Source organism: Lepus europaeus, chromosome 2 (assembly GCF_033115175.1).
Source record: "Lepus europaeus isolate LE1 chromosome 2, mLepTim1.pri, whole genome shotgun sequence".
NCBI lineage: Eukaryota > Metazoa > Chordata > Mammalia > Lagomorpha > Leporidae > Lepus > Lepus europaeus.
Window position 1 is genome coordinate 78,715,765 of NC_084828.1, and position 13,840 is coordinate 78,729,604.

At 45.3% G+C, this 13,840-nt stretch overlaps 1 protein-coding gene across 1 annotated transcript in view; it reads right to left on the reverse strand.

Moving 5' to 3' along the window:
• Nucleotides 1-6,398, reverse strand: part of KPNA1 (karyopherin subunit alpha 1) — a 72,753-nt gene extending 66,355 nt beyond the window's left edge. The window contains exon 1 of the mRNA XM_062208839.1: nt 6,237-6,398. The gene's annotated coding sequence lies outside the window, so the exon portion shown is untranslated. The remainder of the gene's footprint in view (nt 1-6,236) is intronic.
• Between the last annotated feature and the right edge of the window lie 7,442 nt (nt 6,399-13,840).

Here is a 13,840-nt window from a genome sequence, read left to right on the forward strand (position 1 = left end):
CAACTTCAGCAAGAAAGTTCAGCAAACTGAAAAGGCAAGAAACACAAAGAAAAGACAAAACACGGAATTATCTAGAAGGGAAATCTGCACGGATCCAAGAGATGCTTAAATTCATTGGTAATCAGAGGATGTAAAGTGACAAAATGAGTTACCACTTTATACTCATCAGACTGACAAAAAACAGGAAAGTTAGATAAAACAAAGTACAGGCAAGCAAGAATCCTCCATCATTGTTAGGAGGCACATAAACTAATTCTCTCATTCTATGTCTCAGGAATCACATTCCCAAGTTGCCATAAGGTATTTGTGATAGCAGAAAGGCAAACTCAGGTATTGATTATTACAGAATGAAAAGTAAAATGTGGCAAATGTGCATCATGGAATTCTACATTAGACACACTTTAAACAGAAAGGTACCCAAGCAATGGTGAGTAAAAAAAAGGTAAAAAACAACACAAGGTCTCTGACACAATATACAAGGTAAATATACACACACCTCAATACACACTTTACTATGATTAAAGGAGTGTATCAACTACGATGCTACCAGAAGAGATAAAAGAAGTAGGACCAAATTTAACAGACAAATCTAAAGGAACATGAGTAGGTCAAGAATTGAGAAAACATAATTTCTTTAAAGATTTTATTTATTTATTTGAAAGTCAGAGTTATACAGAGAGAGGAAAGGCAGAGAGAGAGAGAGTCATCCATCCACTGGTTCACTCCCCAAATGGCCACAACAGCCAGAGCTGCGCCGATTCAAAGCCAGGAGCTTCTTCCAGGTCTCCCACACGGGTGCAGGGGCCCTAGGGCTTGGGCCATTTTCTACTGTTTTCCCAGGCCATACAAGAGAGCTGGATCGGAAGAGGAGCAGCCGGGTCTCGAACCGGCGCCCATATGGGATGCCCCCTGCGCCACAGCGCCGGCCCCGAGTAAACATAATTAACTCTAAATTTCTTTTTATATAGGGTCATAAAAATAGTAATAAGAGCAGACATTTGGCATTGTAGTTAAGGTATCACTTGGGATACCCACACGCTCATATAGGAGTGTCTAGGTTTGAGTCCCAGCTCCACTTCCAATTCTAGCCTCCTATTAACGTGCACCCCAAGACACAGCAGATGATGGCTCAAGTACTTGGATCTCTGCCATACACATGGTAGACCAGGATTTAAATCAAAGCTCCTGGATTCAGCATGGCCCAGCCCCAGATATTGCAGACACTGGGAAGTGAACCAGCATATGGAAGACCTATTTTTATTTCTCTCTCTGCCTTTCAAAATAAAATGAAAACAAAGAAGCCAAAATTTAACAAAATAATAAACAATGAAAACTCCCCAGAACCATTCCTAGCTTTTAAGGGTCCACAGGATGCTCTTAAATGAAGAATGACCCACATCAAGGCACATCATCATGAATTTCAAAGTTTAAAAATAATATTCTTATAATCTCTAGAGATTGGGAGGTAAAGGATCACATGAAAATGAAGAATCAGAACAGTTATGCACAACAAGGACAGGAAGAAAACAACAGAACTGTAACTTCCGAACTTTGAGTAAATATGATTTTCCAGTCTAGATTTTTGTAGCAAACCAAATTATTGATCAGATGTAAAGACAGAAAAAGACTTTTCACTCATGCAAGATCTGTTTCATTTAATGATATTAAACAAACTATGTGCAGTTTGTTCTACCAGAGAGACTGAACTGCTAGTAAAACCAAGCTTTAATGATTAATGTGAACAAACAGCCCTAGACTTGAATCCAGGCTCTACCACTCACTCCAGGAAGTAGGGCAAGTTACATACCAATCTTGTACAGGTAACCGCCTCCTCAGAGTGGTTTTGCAAGGATAATTAAGTGAAAGCATCTGACCGTAGAGCCTGGTCCATCAACAGATGTTAGTACTTCTCTGCTGGTCTTTGTTCCCTAGCCACAAACCCCCATTCTGACCTCATGCTGCCTTGTTGGTCAGAGTAGAAACTCATACACAACTCAGCACATATCCCTTCTCACACTGGAAAATCAATCATGATGAGTAAGCAGACTTATCTTTGTATAGGAAAGGCAGCATTATTCTTGTTATATGAAGGAGATTATCCCTATTATTCACATTCTGGATTATTGCCTGCTCTCAAGAACTGTCCCAATTAAACTAGGGCAATCATTTTTTTCAAGTAAGTCTGCTCCATAAGGTTGTAACATCTTTAAACAACAAAACTGCACATCCCATCTGTCTTCACCTGTCTTCACGCGATGCACAATCTCAAAACTTTCTAATGCAGAACCTATCTGATCCTTCAGCTGGCCTGGGGCCTCCTCCTGCTTACTGCAGCAAGAGAATGGAGAAATCAGCCCAAATCCACTAATTGAACTGTTTACCATTCCCAATGTTTTCTTCTATTATTATAGCTAAATTCATAAAACCCATCAAGTACAAAGATAATACAAAAAAAGAGAATAACTGGATTATCTTTATTACTAGCTCACTCATCTTTATTTCCATGGCCAATCAAAGGTCTTAAATGATTTTATATACAGCATTCATACAATCTGGAAGACTTAAAAGCACAGATATCATAAATCATTAAGACTTTCTTTTTTTTTTTTTTTGGACAGGCAGAGTGGATAGTGAGAGAGAGAGAGACAGAGAGAAAGGTCTTCCTTTTTGCCGTTGGTTCACCCTCCAATGGCCGCTTGCAGCTGGCGCATTGCGCTGATCTGAAGCCAGGAGCCAGGTGCTTCTCCTGGTCTCCCATGCGGGTGCAGGGCCCAAGGACTTGGACCATCCTCCACTGCCTTCCCGGGCCATAGCAGAGAGCTGGCCTGGAAGAGGGGCAACCGGGATAGAATCCGGCGCCCCAACTGGGACTAGAACCCGGTGTGCCGGCGCCACAAGGCGGAGGATTAGCCTGTTGAGCCACGGCGCCGGCCAAATCATTAAGACTTTCATCACTAACTCAACAAACACTGTGCTAAAACACTGGAAAGGAAAGAATAAGAAAATCCTATTCTCAAAATTAAGGGGAAAAGTACAAGGAAAAAATAATTGAGAGCAACAGAAAACAACAACAAAACAGAGCAACAGAAAAGGAAAAAAATAGTCCAGAAAATAAGAACAAATCCAGACTACCTAGTAAAAGTGATTCATAACACAGTTCAGGAAAATCACAAAACTTGAACAGAACTCTGAGCCTCCTGATAGTCAAAGTGTAAAGAGAAACAGAAACGGGATGGCTTAACAAAACAAAAATGATCTAACAAAAGGCAATTATTTGTTTAAAAAACAAACAAGTATAGCAAGTACTGGGGTCTTAAGAAGAATGTCTCTAAGGTTTGTATTTTATAGAGAATAATAAATAAGAAAGTGTCTTGGATGGTGTTTTTTTTTTTTTTCATGGTCCCTTTTGGGAGGGATCTTCAAAATGCCCACGGAAAGTGCTTATCAAAGAAAAACTATGAATGAATTTCAAAGAAATTTAATGTTTAGTTATTCATCTTCATCTACTTGAAAGGCAGAGTGACAGAGAGAGGAAGAAACAGAGAGATCTTCCACACACTGGTTCACTCCACCAACTGCCAGTGCTGGGCCAGGCTGAAGCCCAGAACCAGGAACTCCATCCTGGTCTCCTACAATGGTGAAAGATCTCAACACTTCAGCTACCATCCACTGCCTCCCAAGATGCACTATCAGGAAACAGGGCAGCAGATACTCGAACCAGCACTCCAATATGAGATGCAGGTGTTCCAAGGAGCAGCTTAACCCGATGTGCCACAGTGCTCACCCCTCAAACTCTTTTTGTAAAATCAATCTTTTAATTCCATCTTTTCATGAAATCTTTGGAAGCATCCACATATTAACTCTAGATAAAGTCAAAGAACGGAATATTAAATCATGCTTCTTGAAAAAACGCTATGAGGACCACTTTAGAAAATAACACGAGATGTCGTACTGACTCCAGGCGATGTGTTTATTTCTGTCATTTAGTTTACTCTAAGTTTCTCTAAATGTATGCTTTGTTTTCCTACAGGCTAATTTTCCTCAAGGCTTATTTTGTCTGCTTCCATTTGAACTTCCTTTGCTATTTAGTGGTTTACAAATCTGCTCAATTTTAATGACTGATAAAATGTCATGCAGTCAATTCTTGCATTAGTTACTTGTTAGCCTTCTCTGCTACTCTATCAATTTCATGAAGTCAGAGACAGTGTGTCATGATCATTACTACATCTTTAGTGTCAGTCACATAAATCACTCCACAGAATGAATGGATTAAATCGAAAAACACAACCCAGAAGTTATGAGAGAACCAATTCTTTTTTTTTTTTTTTTTTTTTTTGACAGGCAGAGTGGACAGTGAGAGAGAGACAGAGAGAAAGGTCTTCCTTTTGCCGTTGGTTCACCCTCCAATGGCCGCCGCGGTAGTGCGCTGCGGCCGGCGCACCGCGCTGATCCGATGGCAGGAGCCAGGTGCTTCTCCTGGTCTCCCATGGGGTGCAGGACCCAAGGACTTGGGCCATCCTCCACTGCACTCCCTGGCCACAGCAGAGAGCTGGCCTGGAAGAGGGGCAACCGGGACAGGATCCGTGCCCCGACCGGGACTAGAACCCGGTGTGCCAGCGCTGCATTAACCTGTTGAGCCACGGCGCCGGCCAAGAGAACCAATTCTTAAAATGGCAGTGACTTTGGGTTCTAAGGTTGGTCCCAACGAGTGCTGCCTCTTAAACAAGTTACTTAACTTCTCTGACCTTCAATGCCTTTTCATCTGGAAAGCAGGAAGATTTAACAGCTACTCAAAATTTACTATGGGGTGGGCCTTGTGGTGCTGGTAAAGTCACTGCCTGCGGCGCCGCCGATATACCCTTGGTTACCGATTCCGGACCCGGCTGCTCCACCTCCCATCCAGTTCTCTGCCAATGGCCTAGAAAAGCAGTGGAGGATGGCCCAAGTGCTTGGGCTCCAGCACCCACGTGGGAGGCCAGGAACACCCTGGCTCCTGGCTTCAGCCTGGCCCAACCCTGGCCATTGCGGTGTGGATGGAAGATCTCTCTCTAGCCCCCGCACCCTCCCGCAGCTCTTTCAAATCCATACACAAAAATCTTTTTAAAAATGTTAAGAATTGTGTACATCACACAGAAAGGAGTTCAATAAATGTCAACTCCTTTACTTTCTCACGCCCTCCATCCTAAAATCATACACAAAACAGTGCCAACAATAAATTATTTCAGTAAAAGTCCAATAGCGCTCATTCTCACCTTCCTTTGAAAAATCAAATTTTCATTTCTTCAAAATCTATAAGGGGTGGGACAATAATTTGTGGAGTACTTCCAAAATATTAAAATGCAAAAAAAAAAAAGTTAAAATAATTTCAAGAATGAGGCTTGAAGCAGCAACAGGGATAGAAAAATCGCCTTATCCGCCTCCCTTACCTAGTCAAGATTTTGAAGGGACCGTTTACAAAACACGAACGGAAAAGTCAGTAATGCTAACTAACAACTAGCAGGCTCTGGAGCGAAAACATTTCGCGACTGTTGAGTTTAGACCTTAAAAATCAGCGACGACTATTTTAAAACTTTCGAGTCAGTTGAAGCACTCTCCGGCCGACCCCGCCGCCAGGGCCGGGCTCCCCGCTCGCACGCGCCGCGCTGCCCGAGTTCTGTCATTCCTATAATTACCACACCCCCGGCCGCCGAGCCGCCCGGCCCTGCCGCGGTGACACCGGCCCCGCCCCGGCCCCGGCCCGGGCTCCAACTTGGGAACTCCGCACACGGAGCCCTCCCGGCCCCGCCGAAGGCTTCCACACGCATCCCGGCCCCGTCCTGCCTGTCATCGCGCTCCGCGCTCGCGCCCGCCCGCGGCCCGCCCGCCCGCGCCAGGCGGCGGCGCAGGCTGCGCACTCGCCTCACGCCGCCTCGCCGCCTCGGCGTCCCGCAGTCCCCGGCGCCGCTTCCAGCCCCGCCGCCGCCGCCGCCGCGCCGCCCCGCCTCGACCGGCGTTCCCGATGGCGATCGCACCAGCGCTCCCCACCCCCACTCGGCCCTCCGCCGGCCGCGCGGCCGTTAGAAAGCCGGGCCCGTGACGCACGGACGCGCCGCCGGGGTTCGGGCGCAGGCACCCGGGCTGGAGCCCACGGCCGGCGCCTAACCTCGCCCCCGGGGCCTCTCCCGCGTCCAGCCGAGGACAGCCCGGATCCGCCGGCGGGAGGGGGAGGGGCCGCAGCCGCAGGGCCCCCAACTCACCAGGCTCTAGGCAACCGCTCCCGGTGCCACTAAGCTGAAGCGCTCACTCGCTCGCCCGCGCGCCGTGCCTCTCTCACGCGCACAACCTCGAGCAGCCGGTCCGCGCTTCGGCGGTGCCCACCAGGCCTCGCTCTCCGCCGCCGCGCACCGAGCAGCGAGACCCAGCTCAGCCGGCGTTCGCAGTGCGCCTGCGTGCGGGGGCCGGCCTGCGCGCCTGCGCAAGCCCCTCCACCACCCGCTGCAGTGGCTGCCGGGAGTTGTAGTCTCCAAACGGTCGCCCACCGGCGGTCCCTAGTGGTTGGCGCCCAAAGGGTGAGGAATCCCCGGTAGAGGAGAGGGCTTCTAGGAGCAGGCTTGCAGTCTGGGAAAGGTTGGAGAAAGTGATGTCCGCAAACCTGTCTTTACTGATCTCTTCTAGGACGGATCGATCCTCACTCACCTCCGTCTACCCTCTAACTAGGCAGGTATCAATTTCAGTCCGTGTTTCGTGAATGACTGATGGAATGAATGAAGTGTTGTCAGCGCCTCAGGGCTTAAAGAGTTACCTTGTGGCGTGTTTGCAGGAAGCTTCTAGGTATTCCTTCTTCAGTTCTCTCCCATCCTGTTTGCCTGAAAATATATGCATGACGTCAAAAATCATGAAGAAATGACTTGCTTTATTCTCAATAAGCGCTGTCAAACGGAAATTGCGGGGCAAATGACTCTCACTGTTAAATTTGATGAAATTCTTCTTTGGAGGAAGCAAATGGATTAGTGGCTTGTGGCGGGGTGTGTGTGTGTGTGTGTGCAGGAGTAGGACTGCAGCCTGTCAAGCAGAGGTCACAGAACAGAAAAGTCTCACTGAAGTCCTAGTTTGCCAAACCAGTTTCAAACACACACTGAGGAGCCAGGTGGAAGAGCTGCGGTGGATTAATACATTTCCCGGTGCAGGGTGGGGAGAGAGGGGACTGCACTAATTGGAGGCTCAGTTATGCAATGCTCAGTTGTCCTGGGTCTGGCTCTGCTGCCTCAGCATTCCCCCAGCAATGGTGTATCTGCTAGGGCCAGGGCTGAGTTTGAGCCAGGTGGCTGGGGAGAAGAGGGGCTGGTCTATGGGACAGAGCTGGAGACAAGGAGGCATGACGGCAGCCGGACTGAGGACAGCTCACCTTATCCCAATCAGGAGCTGAGGCTGATTGCTGAAAGCAGAACCTCAGTCTTTATGGTTGTTCACCCTTACTCATAGCCAGGACGTACATAGTCCTAGAGCACCCCGACCGAAAGACGTGAGTGTTTATCAGGGCTCCTCCTCTTTGGCAGAGACTTCTCAGCTCCGTGAGACAGCCGAAAGCTCTGCTCGCTTTTTCAGCCACTGTTTTCAGAATCAGCAATCACCTCAGGTTTGGAAAAGTGAGGGCAAATGTCAGACTCACCTCTCCTAGCTCTCCTCTCGTTCCACATCTTGCATCCAGAAATCCTCACTGCTTTAGCAGCTCTTCAGTGCATTAGCATGTTTGATTTTACACCCAGGTTGTTCTCCGTGGTGGAAGAGTTGGCCCAAAACGTTGTTGGAAGCATAATCCGTATATATTATGTGTCATATGTAGTATTATATATAATTATGAATTATAATTATTTTAAATTATAATTATTGATTATATGTTGTTTGCAAAAATGTTATCATCCCATATGTTGTGTTTTATAAGCTAATGCTTCTCTAGCTCATTTTTTTTGTACTTTAAGAATTTAAAAACTATAGAACAACTTCTTTTTAAAGATTTATTTTATGTATTTGAAAGACAGAGTTACAGAGAGAGGTAGAGCCAGAGCGAGAGAGGTCTTCCATCCATTGGTTCACTCTCCAAATGGCCACAACAGCCAGAGCTGAGTTGATCCGGAGCCAGGAACCAGGAGCCTCCTCCAGGTCTCCCACACAGGTGCAGGGCCCGAAGAACTTGGGCCCTTTGCCACCGCTTTCCCAGGCCATATCAGAGAGCTGGATTGGAAGAGGAGCAGCCAGGACTAGAACCAGCGCCCATATGAGATTCTGGCACTGGAAGCTGTGGCTTTAACCCGCTGTGCCACAGAGCCAGCCCCTATAGAACAACACTTCTGCTATCATAATCAACGCTGTTATGAACGTTCTGTACATGTCTACTGTGTATAGGGGAACTGCTAGATTCTAGGATGTTGCATCTTTGCTGTTACTGGATGTGGTGGGCAGAATTCTAGGATGGCCCCAGTGATCTCTGCCCCCTGCTGTATAATCTCCAGCCCTTGATTGTAGATGGGACCTTTGAGTGGCTTGTGGCCAACAGAGTATGGAAAAGGTGATAGAGTGCCACTGCAATGCTTATTTCATGATAGCAGATTTTGCCTTAGCTGACTGAAGCTAGAGGCTCTCCTGCTGGTCTTGAAGAAGTGAGCTATCATGCTGTGAGCTGTCTGTGAAGAGGGCTGCATGGCAGGACAGCAGGAAACCCCAGATGGACCCTAGGACCCGAGTGCAGCCTCCAGCAGAGAGTCAGGAAGAAGTCAGGACCCCTAGTCATGCAATCATGAGGCAATGAGTTCTGCCACCATCCTGAGAGAGCTTGGAAGTGGATTCTTCCCCTTCCAAGCCTCGAGACACGAAGACAGCCTGACTTATACTTCTATGGCAGCTTTGTTAAGATCCTGAGCAGAGGAACCAGCTGAGCTGTATATGAACTCCTGGTTCACGAGAACTGTGAAATCACGTGGGGTTTTTTAATTAATTAATTTATTTGAAAGGCAGAGTGACAGAGAGGGAGAGCAAGAAAGAGAGAGAGAGAGAGAGTGAGTCTTCCATCCGCTGGTTCACTACCCCAAATGGCCGGCAATCACCACAGCTAGGCTTATCTGAAGCCAGGAGCCAGGAGCTTCCTTCTTCCTTCAGGTCTCCCATGCAGGTGCAGGGGCCCAAGGACCATCTTCTATTGCTTTCCCAGGCCACAGCAGAGAGTTGGATTGGAAGTGGAGCAGCCGGGACTGCAGGAGGTAGCTTTACCTGCTACGCCACACCATCAGCCCCAGTAATGTGTTTTTAAGTGGCTAGGTTTGTGATAATTTGTTACACAGCAATAGGTAACTCATATACTAGATATTACTGGATTATTTCACAAAGCAAATGTAGCAGTTTATACACCCAGAAGATTTTCTTCCTAGGAGAGAGAGGCAGAGAGGGAATGGGAATAGGTTAGATAAGGTACACCAAAACACACTTAGATAGGACTCAGTTCTGGTGTCATGCAGCACGGGAGGATAATTATAGTCTATAACAATCTACATGTAACTACACAAGTCTGATGGTCTCCCACAAATAGAAATGGTTAATGCTCTAGGAGACAGAAATGCCAGTTACCCCTGATTACACTGTATACATACTGTGCCCCATACATCCATACAAATATGAGTATTGTGTGAATTAAAAAAGTTAACATAGGCTTACCACATGGTCTAGTACATCCACTGCTAAAAAGAACTGAAAACATGTCCACACAAGAACTCAGTTATGAATGTTCATAACATTTTTCACTACAGACAAAAAGTAGAAGCAATCCAAATGTCTATCAACTGGGGAACAGAGAAACAGACATAAATTGTATTATCTATCCAATCCTATGTTGTCTGGTTATAACAAGGACAAAGATGTGCACAACAACGTGGATGGACCTTGAAAATAGCATGCTACGTGAAAGATGCACGGTGACTCCTAAAAATACCTTCTCTTTTATATACATTCTTGTTGACATTGAAATTTTTATCAGTCTGATAGGTGTGAAATAAAAATAATATAAATTGTGTGCCTATGTTATTACTTGAACATAAAAATATGAAAAATTGAGGCCAACATAGTGGTGTAGCCACTTGTGATGCAGGCATCCATCAGAGCGCTGGTTTGAGTACTGGCTACTCGGCTTCTGATCCAGCTTCCTGACTCTGGGAAAGCAGAAACTGACACAAGTGCTTGGGCCCCTGCCACACATGAGAGAGACCAGAATAGAGTCCCTGGCTCCCAGCTTTGGCCTGGCCCAAATGGCTGTTGCAGCCATTTGGGGAGTAAACCAATGGATAAAAGATCTCTCTCTCTCTCTCTCTCTCTCTCTGTCCCTCTTTCTCTCCCTATCTCTCTGTCTTTCAAATAAATAAATCTTTAAAAGTGTATCTGAAAAACTGTTACTTGAAGATGTATATTCTGTTGTATTTTATTTTCATGTTATTACTTGAACAAAATAACAATAGGACTAGCTAAAAGTGGCAACTAGTAATAATTAATAGAACTAATTAAGCAAAAAGTATGTGTGAGAAAAATGTAGCAATATCAGTGTGATGTTTCTGTCCTCTGGTACAAGAGTTTATTTTCACTCTTTATTGCATATTTAAATTTTGCAGGTTATATTCTATTTTCCTAAGCTATATAAATGTAGGAATTTTTAATAGAAGAATATAAATACAATAGAACTGATAAAATGTCTATTTAATGTCCTATTTCTTTCTGTCCCCTGTCATGGTGGGATATTTTCAGTCTTTCTGTTTCCTTTTCCAGTAATATTTCTCTGAACTTCTTGGAGTCTTTAGAACATCTTTCTTTTCTTTCATGTCATGGCAAAATGGAATACAATCAAACAGAAAATGAATTCTGACATGCAGCTCAGCGCTTCTGCCTACATTGCACTGATTCCTGTTGTCAGTGCAAAGTAATGACATCAAGCTAAAGAATTTTCTCAACAAAAGTTTCTGAACAGAGAAATCTTGAGATTTCATTTACTAGCACAGTGCTTTTAAACTTGTAGGAATTTGTTTCCGGATCTCCAATAGGTGATCCACTTTGTCGGTAGAGTCAACCTGTAAATTAACCACGTGGGTTCTCCAAACCCTAACCCTAAACCCCATGTCTGAAATGCCCGTTATCTTTAAAACACTCTGAAGCAGGTATGATGTCATCAGCAGGGAAACCTCTTTCCCCCTGAGACAAAGCACAGATATGGTTTGAACTTGTGAAACTGAAGTTAGAGTTCAAATAACTTGCTGGTTTGGGTTAAAAAAAATCAGAAAATTCTGTTTACTTTGACTGCACTTCTCTCAGGACCAGTTCTGAAGCAATCTGATTTCCAAAAAAGTAGTCTTTTGAAGTTTTCATTGCAGCCTGCCTATGACATTGAACAACTCAATGTGTCTGCCTTTCCCAGCTCCTTATGGCCTCACGGAGGATTATCACAGTTGTGGGGAACCAGCAGGTGTGTTTGTTTTACTGTAATCCATTCTCGTCCTCGATGTATTTCCAAATTGCAGCAGCGCATTCTTGTTCCACAGTCGAAAATAGGATATCGGGCGGCGCCGCGGCTCACTAGGCTAATCCTCCGCCTTGCGGCGCCAGCACACCTAGTTCCTGTCAGGGCACCGGATTCTGTCCCGGTTGCCCCTCTTCCAGGCCAGCTCTCTGCTATGGCCTGGGAGTGCAGTGGAATATGGCCCAAGTGCTTGGGCCCTGCACCCCATGTGAGACCAGGAGAAGCACCTGGCTCCTGGCTTTGGATCAGTGTGATGCGCTGGCCGCAGCGGCCATCAGAGGGTGAACCAATGGCAAAGGAAGACCTTTCTCTCTGTCTCTCTCTCTCACTGTCCACTCTGCCTGTCAAAAAAAAAAAAAAAAGAAAGAAAGAAAATAGGATATTACGGCGCCTTTTCTCTGGGAAGCAACAATGATGGCTGTCATTGTTGTAGGCTCATGTTTAAAAACTCTATCTCCTCCCATTCCTATAAAATCAAACATTTCATTAAGTGCTGCACACTTTGCAGAAAATGAAATGACTGAACACTTCATCATGAAAGCCTCCATAGCAGAAGGAAGCAAATGACAGCCCTCTTGTATTAGTGTCACATATGAGGTGCCATATATGAGTGTCACTTATGAGGTAAATTTTTTTCCTTTTCTTTGGAAGGAAGTTTAGAGACAATAGGATTTCTCAAATTAGCATGTTCACAAAAAGCAGATAAATAAGCTAAGTCTAGTTTGTATTTAGATATCATGTCCTTCAAAGTATGTTTTTGTGGTTCCATTAAAATCTGAATGAACATCAAGGTGACAGTTTGGAATTCCATTTTTCAAGTCAAATTAGCTAAGAGTTCTTTTGTATTAATTTTTTATAAGGAAATGTAACCTTAGTCAATTTTGTAGAGCAGAACAGGGACACAACACAGTACTGTATGTTGGCTCATGTGATATCCCCAAACTAATTCAGCAGTCTGTGGGGGAAACTGAAAAGAAAAAAAAATGGTTTGATTTTCTTAAAAGATTTATTCATTTATTTGAAAGTCAGAGTTACACAGAGAGAGAAGGAGAGGCAGAGAGAGAGAGAGAGAGAGAGAGATCGATCTTCCATCTGCTGGTTCACTCCCCAGTTGGCCACAATGGTCTCCCATGCAGGTGCAGGGGCCCAAGCATTTGGGCCATCTTCTACTGCTTTCCCAGGCCACAGCAGAGAGCTGGATTGGAAGAGGAGCAGCCGGGGCTAGAACTGGTGCCCATATGGGATGCCGGTGCTGCAGACAGAGGATTAACCTACTGCACCACGGCGCTGGCCCCATGGTCTGATTTTTGAAGTCTCTATCTGTCTTATCTCAGATTTGTAAGATTCAGTCTCCATATACGCTTGCTTTCTTTCTTTCTTTCTTTCTTTCTTTCTTTTTTTGCAAGAACTTTATTTAAAGGAATGTATGTGCTTTCACACCCCTCTCCACCATATCCAACCTCAGGTTTTTCCCTGCATATGGTACAGTGTATTCTGTTTGGTTATCATTTGTATTGTCCTTCCATCTGTCATTAACATTACACAGGTGTTTAGCTTTCTGTTTTGGTGATGTTTGGTTCATACTGTGTGACCACTGTAAGCATCCTCATCTTCATTATCGCACTCATATAAAACACGTCACAATATTAAAAGGATCTGAACACAAACACATTAGACATGTGCACACACAACATTAGAAATTTGACTTCTACAAGTCACAACAGTCAATGCTTATGACAACAACTCAAACTACACACTGTCATCACATCCTTCAGAGTGATACAACAATTGATGACCATTATTGTGATCTGCGAATCACAGTTGCCAGCGTCAGTGGGCAGGGGATGACAGTGACTACAGAAGGTAAACTGTATTATACCCACGGCTTTTGTACTTTCCCAGAGACCTTCCACAGGAGTCTCAGAAAAGCAGTAATGTTTGCATCTTGGGAGGGTTTTCCAGGACTTGGGCATTTCACTGCTCAGACCAGGAAGGTCAGGCAAATGGCGACAGTTGGTCATTCTTCTCGACATGTCCTTCAACTGGTCAGTACACCCTATCCCTCTACACCTATTCCTCTAGCTGCTGTGAGTGCTGACTGGTACCTCTCTGCTGCCCCCTTCTCTGAAGACTTGCCCTAGGCCTAGCTGGAGCCACCTTGCTAGAAAGACCCCGTTCCCCACACCAGGCAGATCTAGGCCAGTAGCTGCTGCAGGGTGCGATTTACTGATGTTAGCGCTTCCCCTTGGAATCCAACCCAAGCTAGTCTTCAGCTGAGACTGCATTCTTGCTAGCTTCCCTGTCTCCCTTATT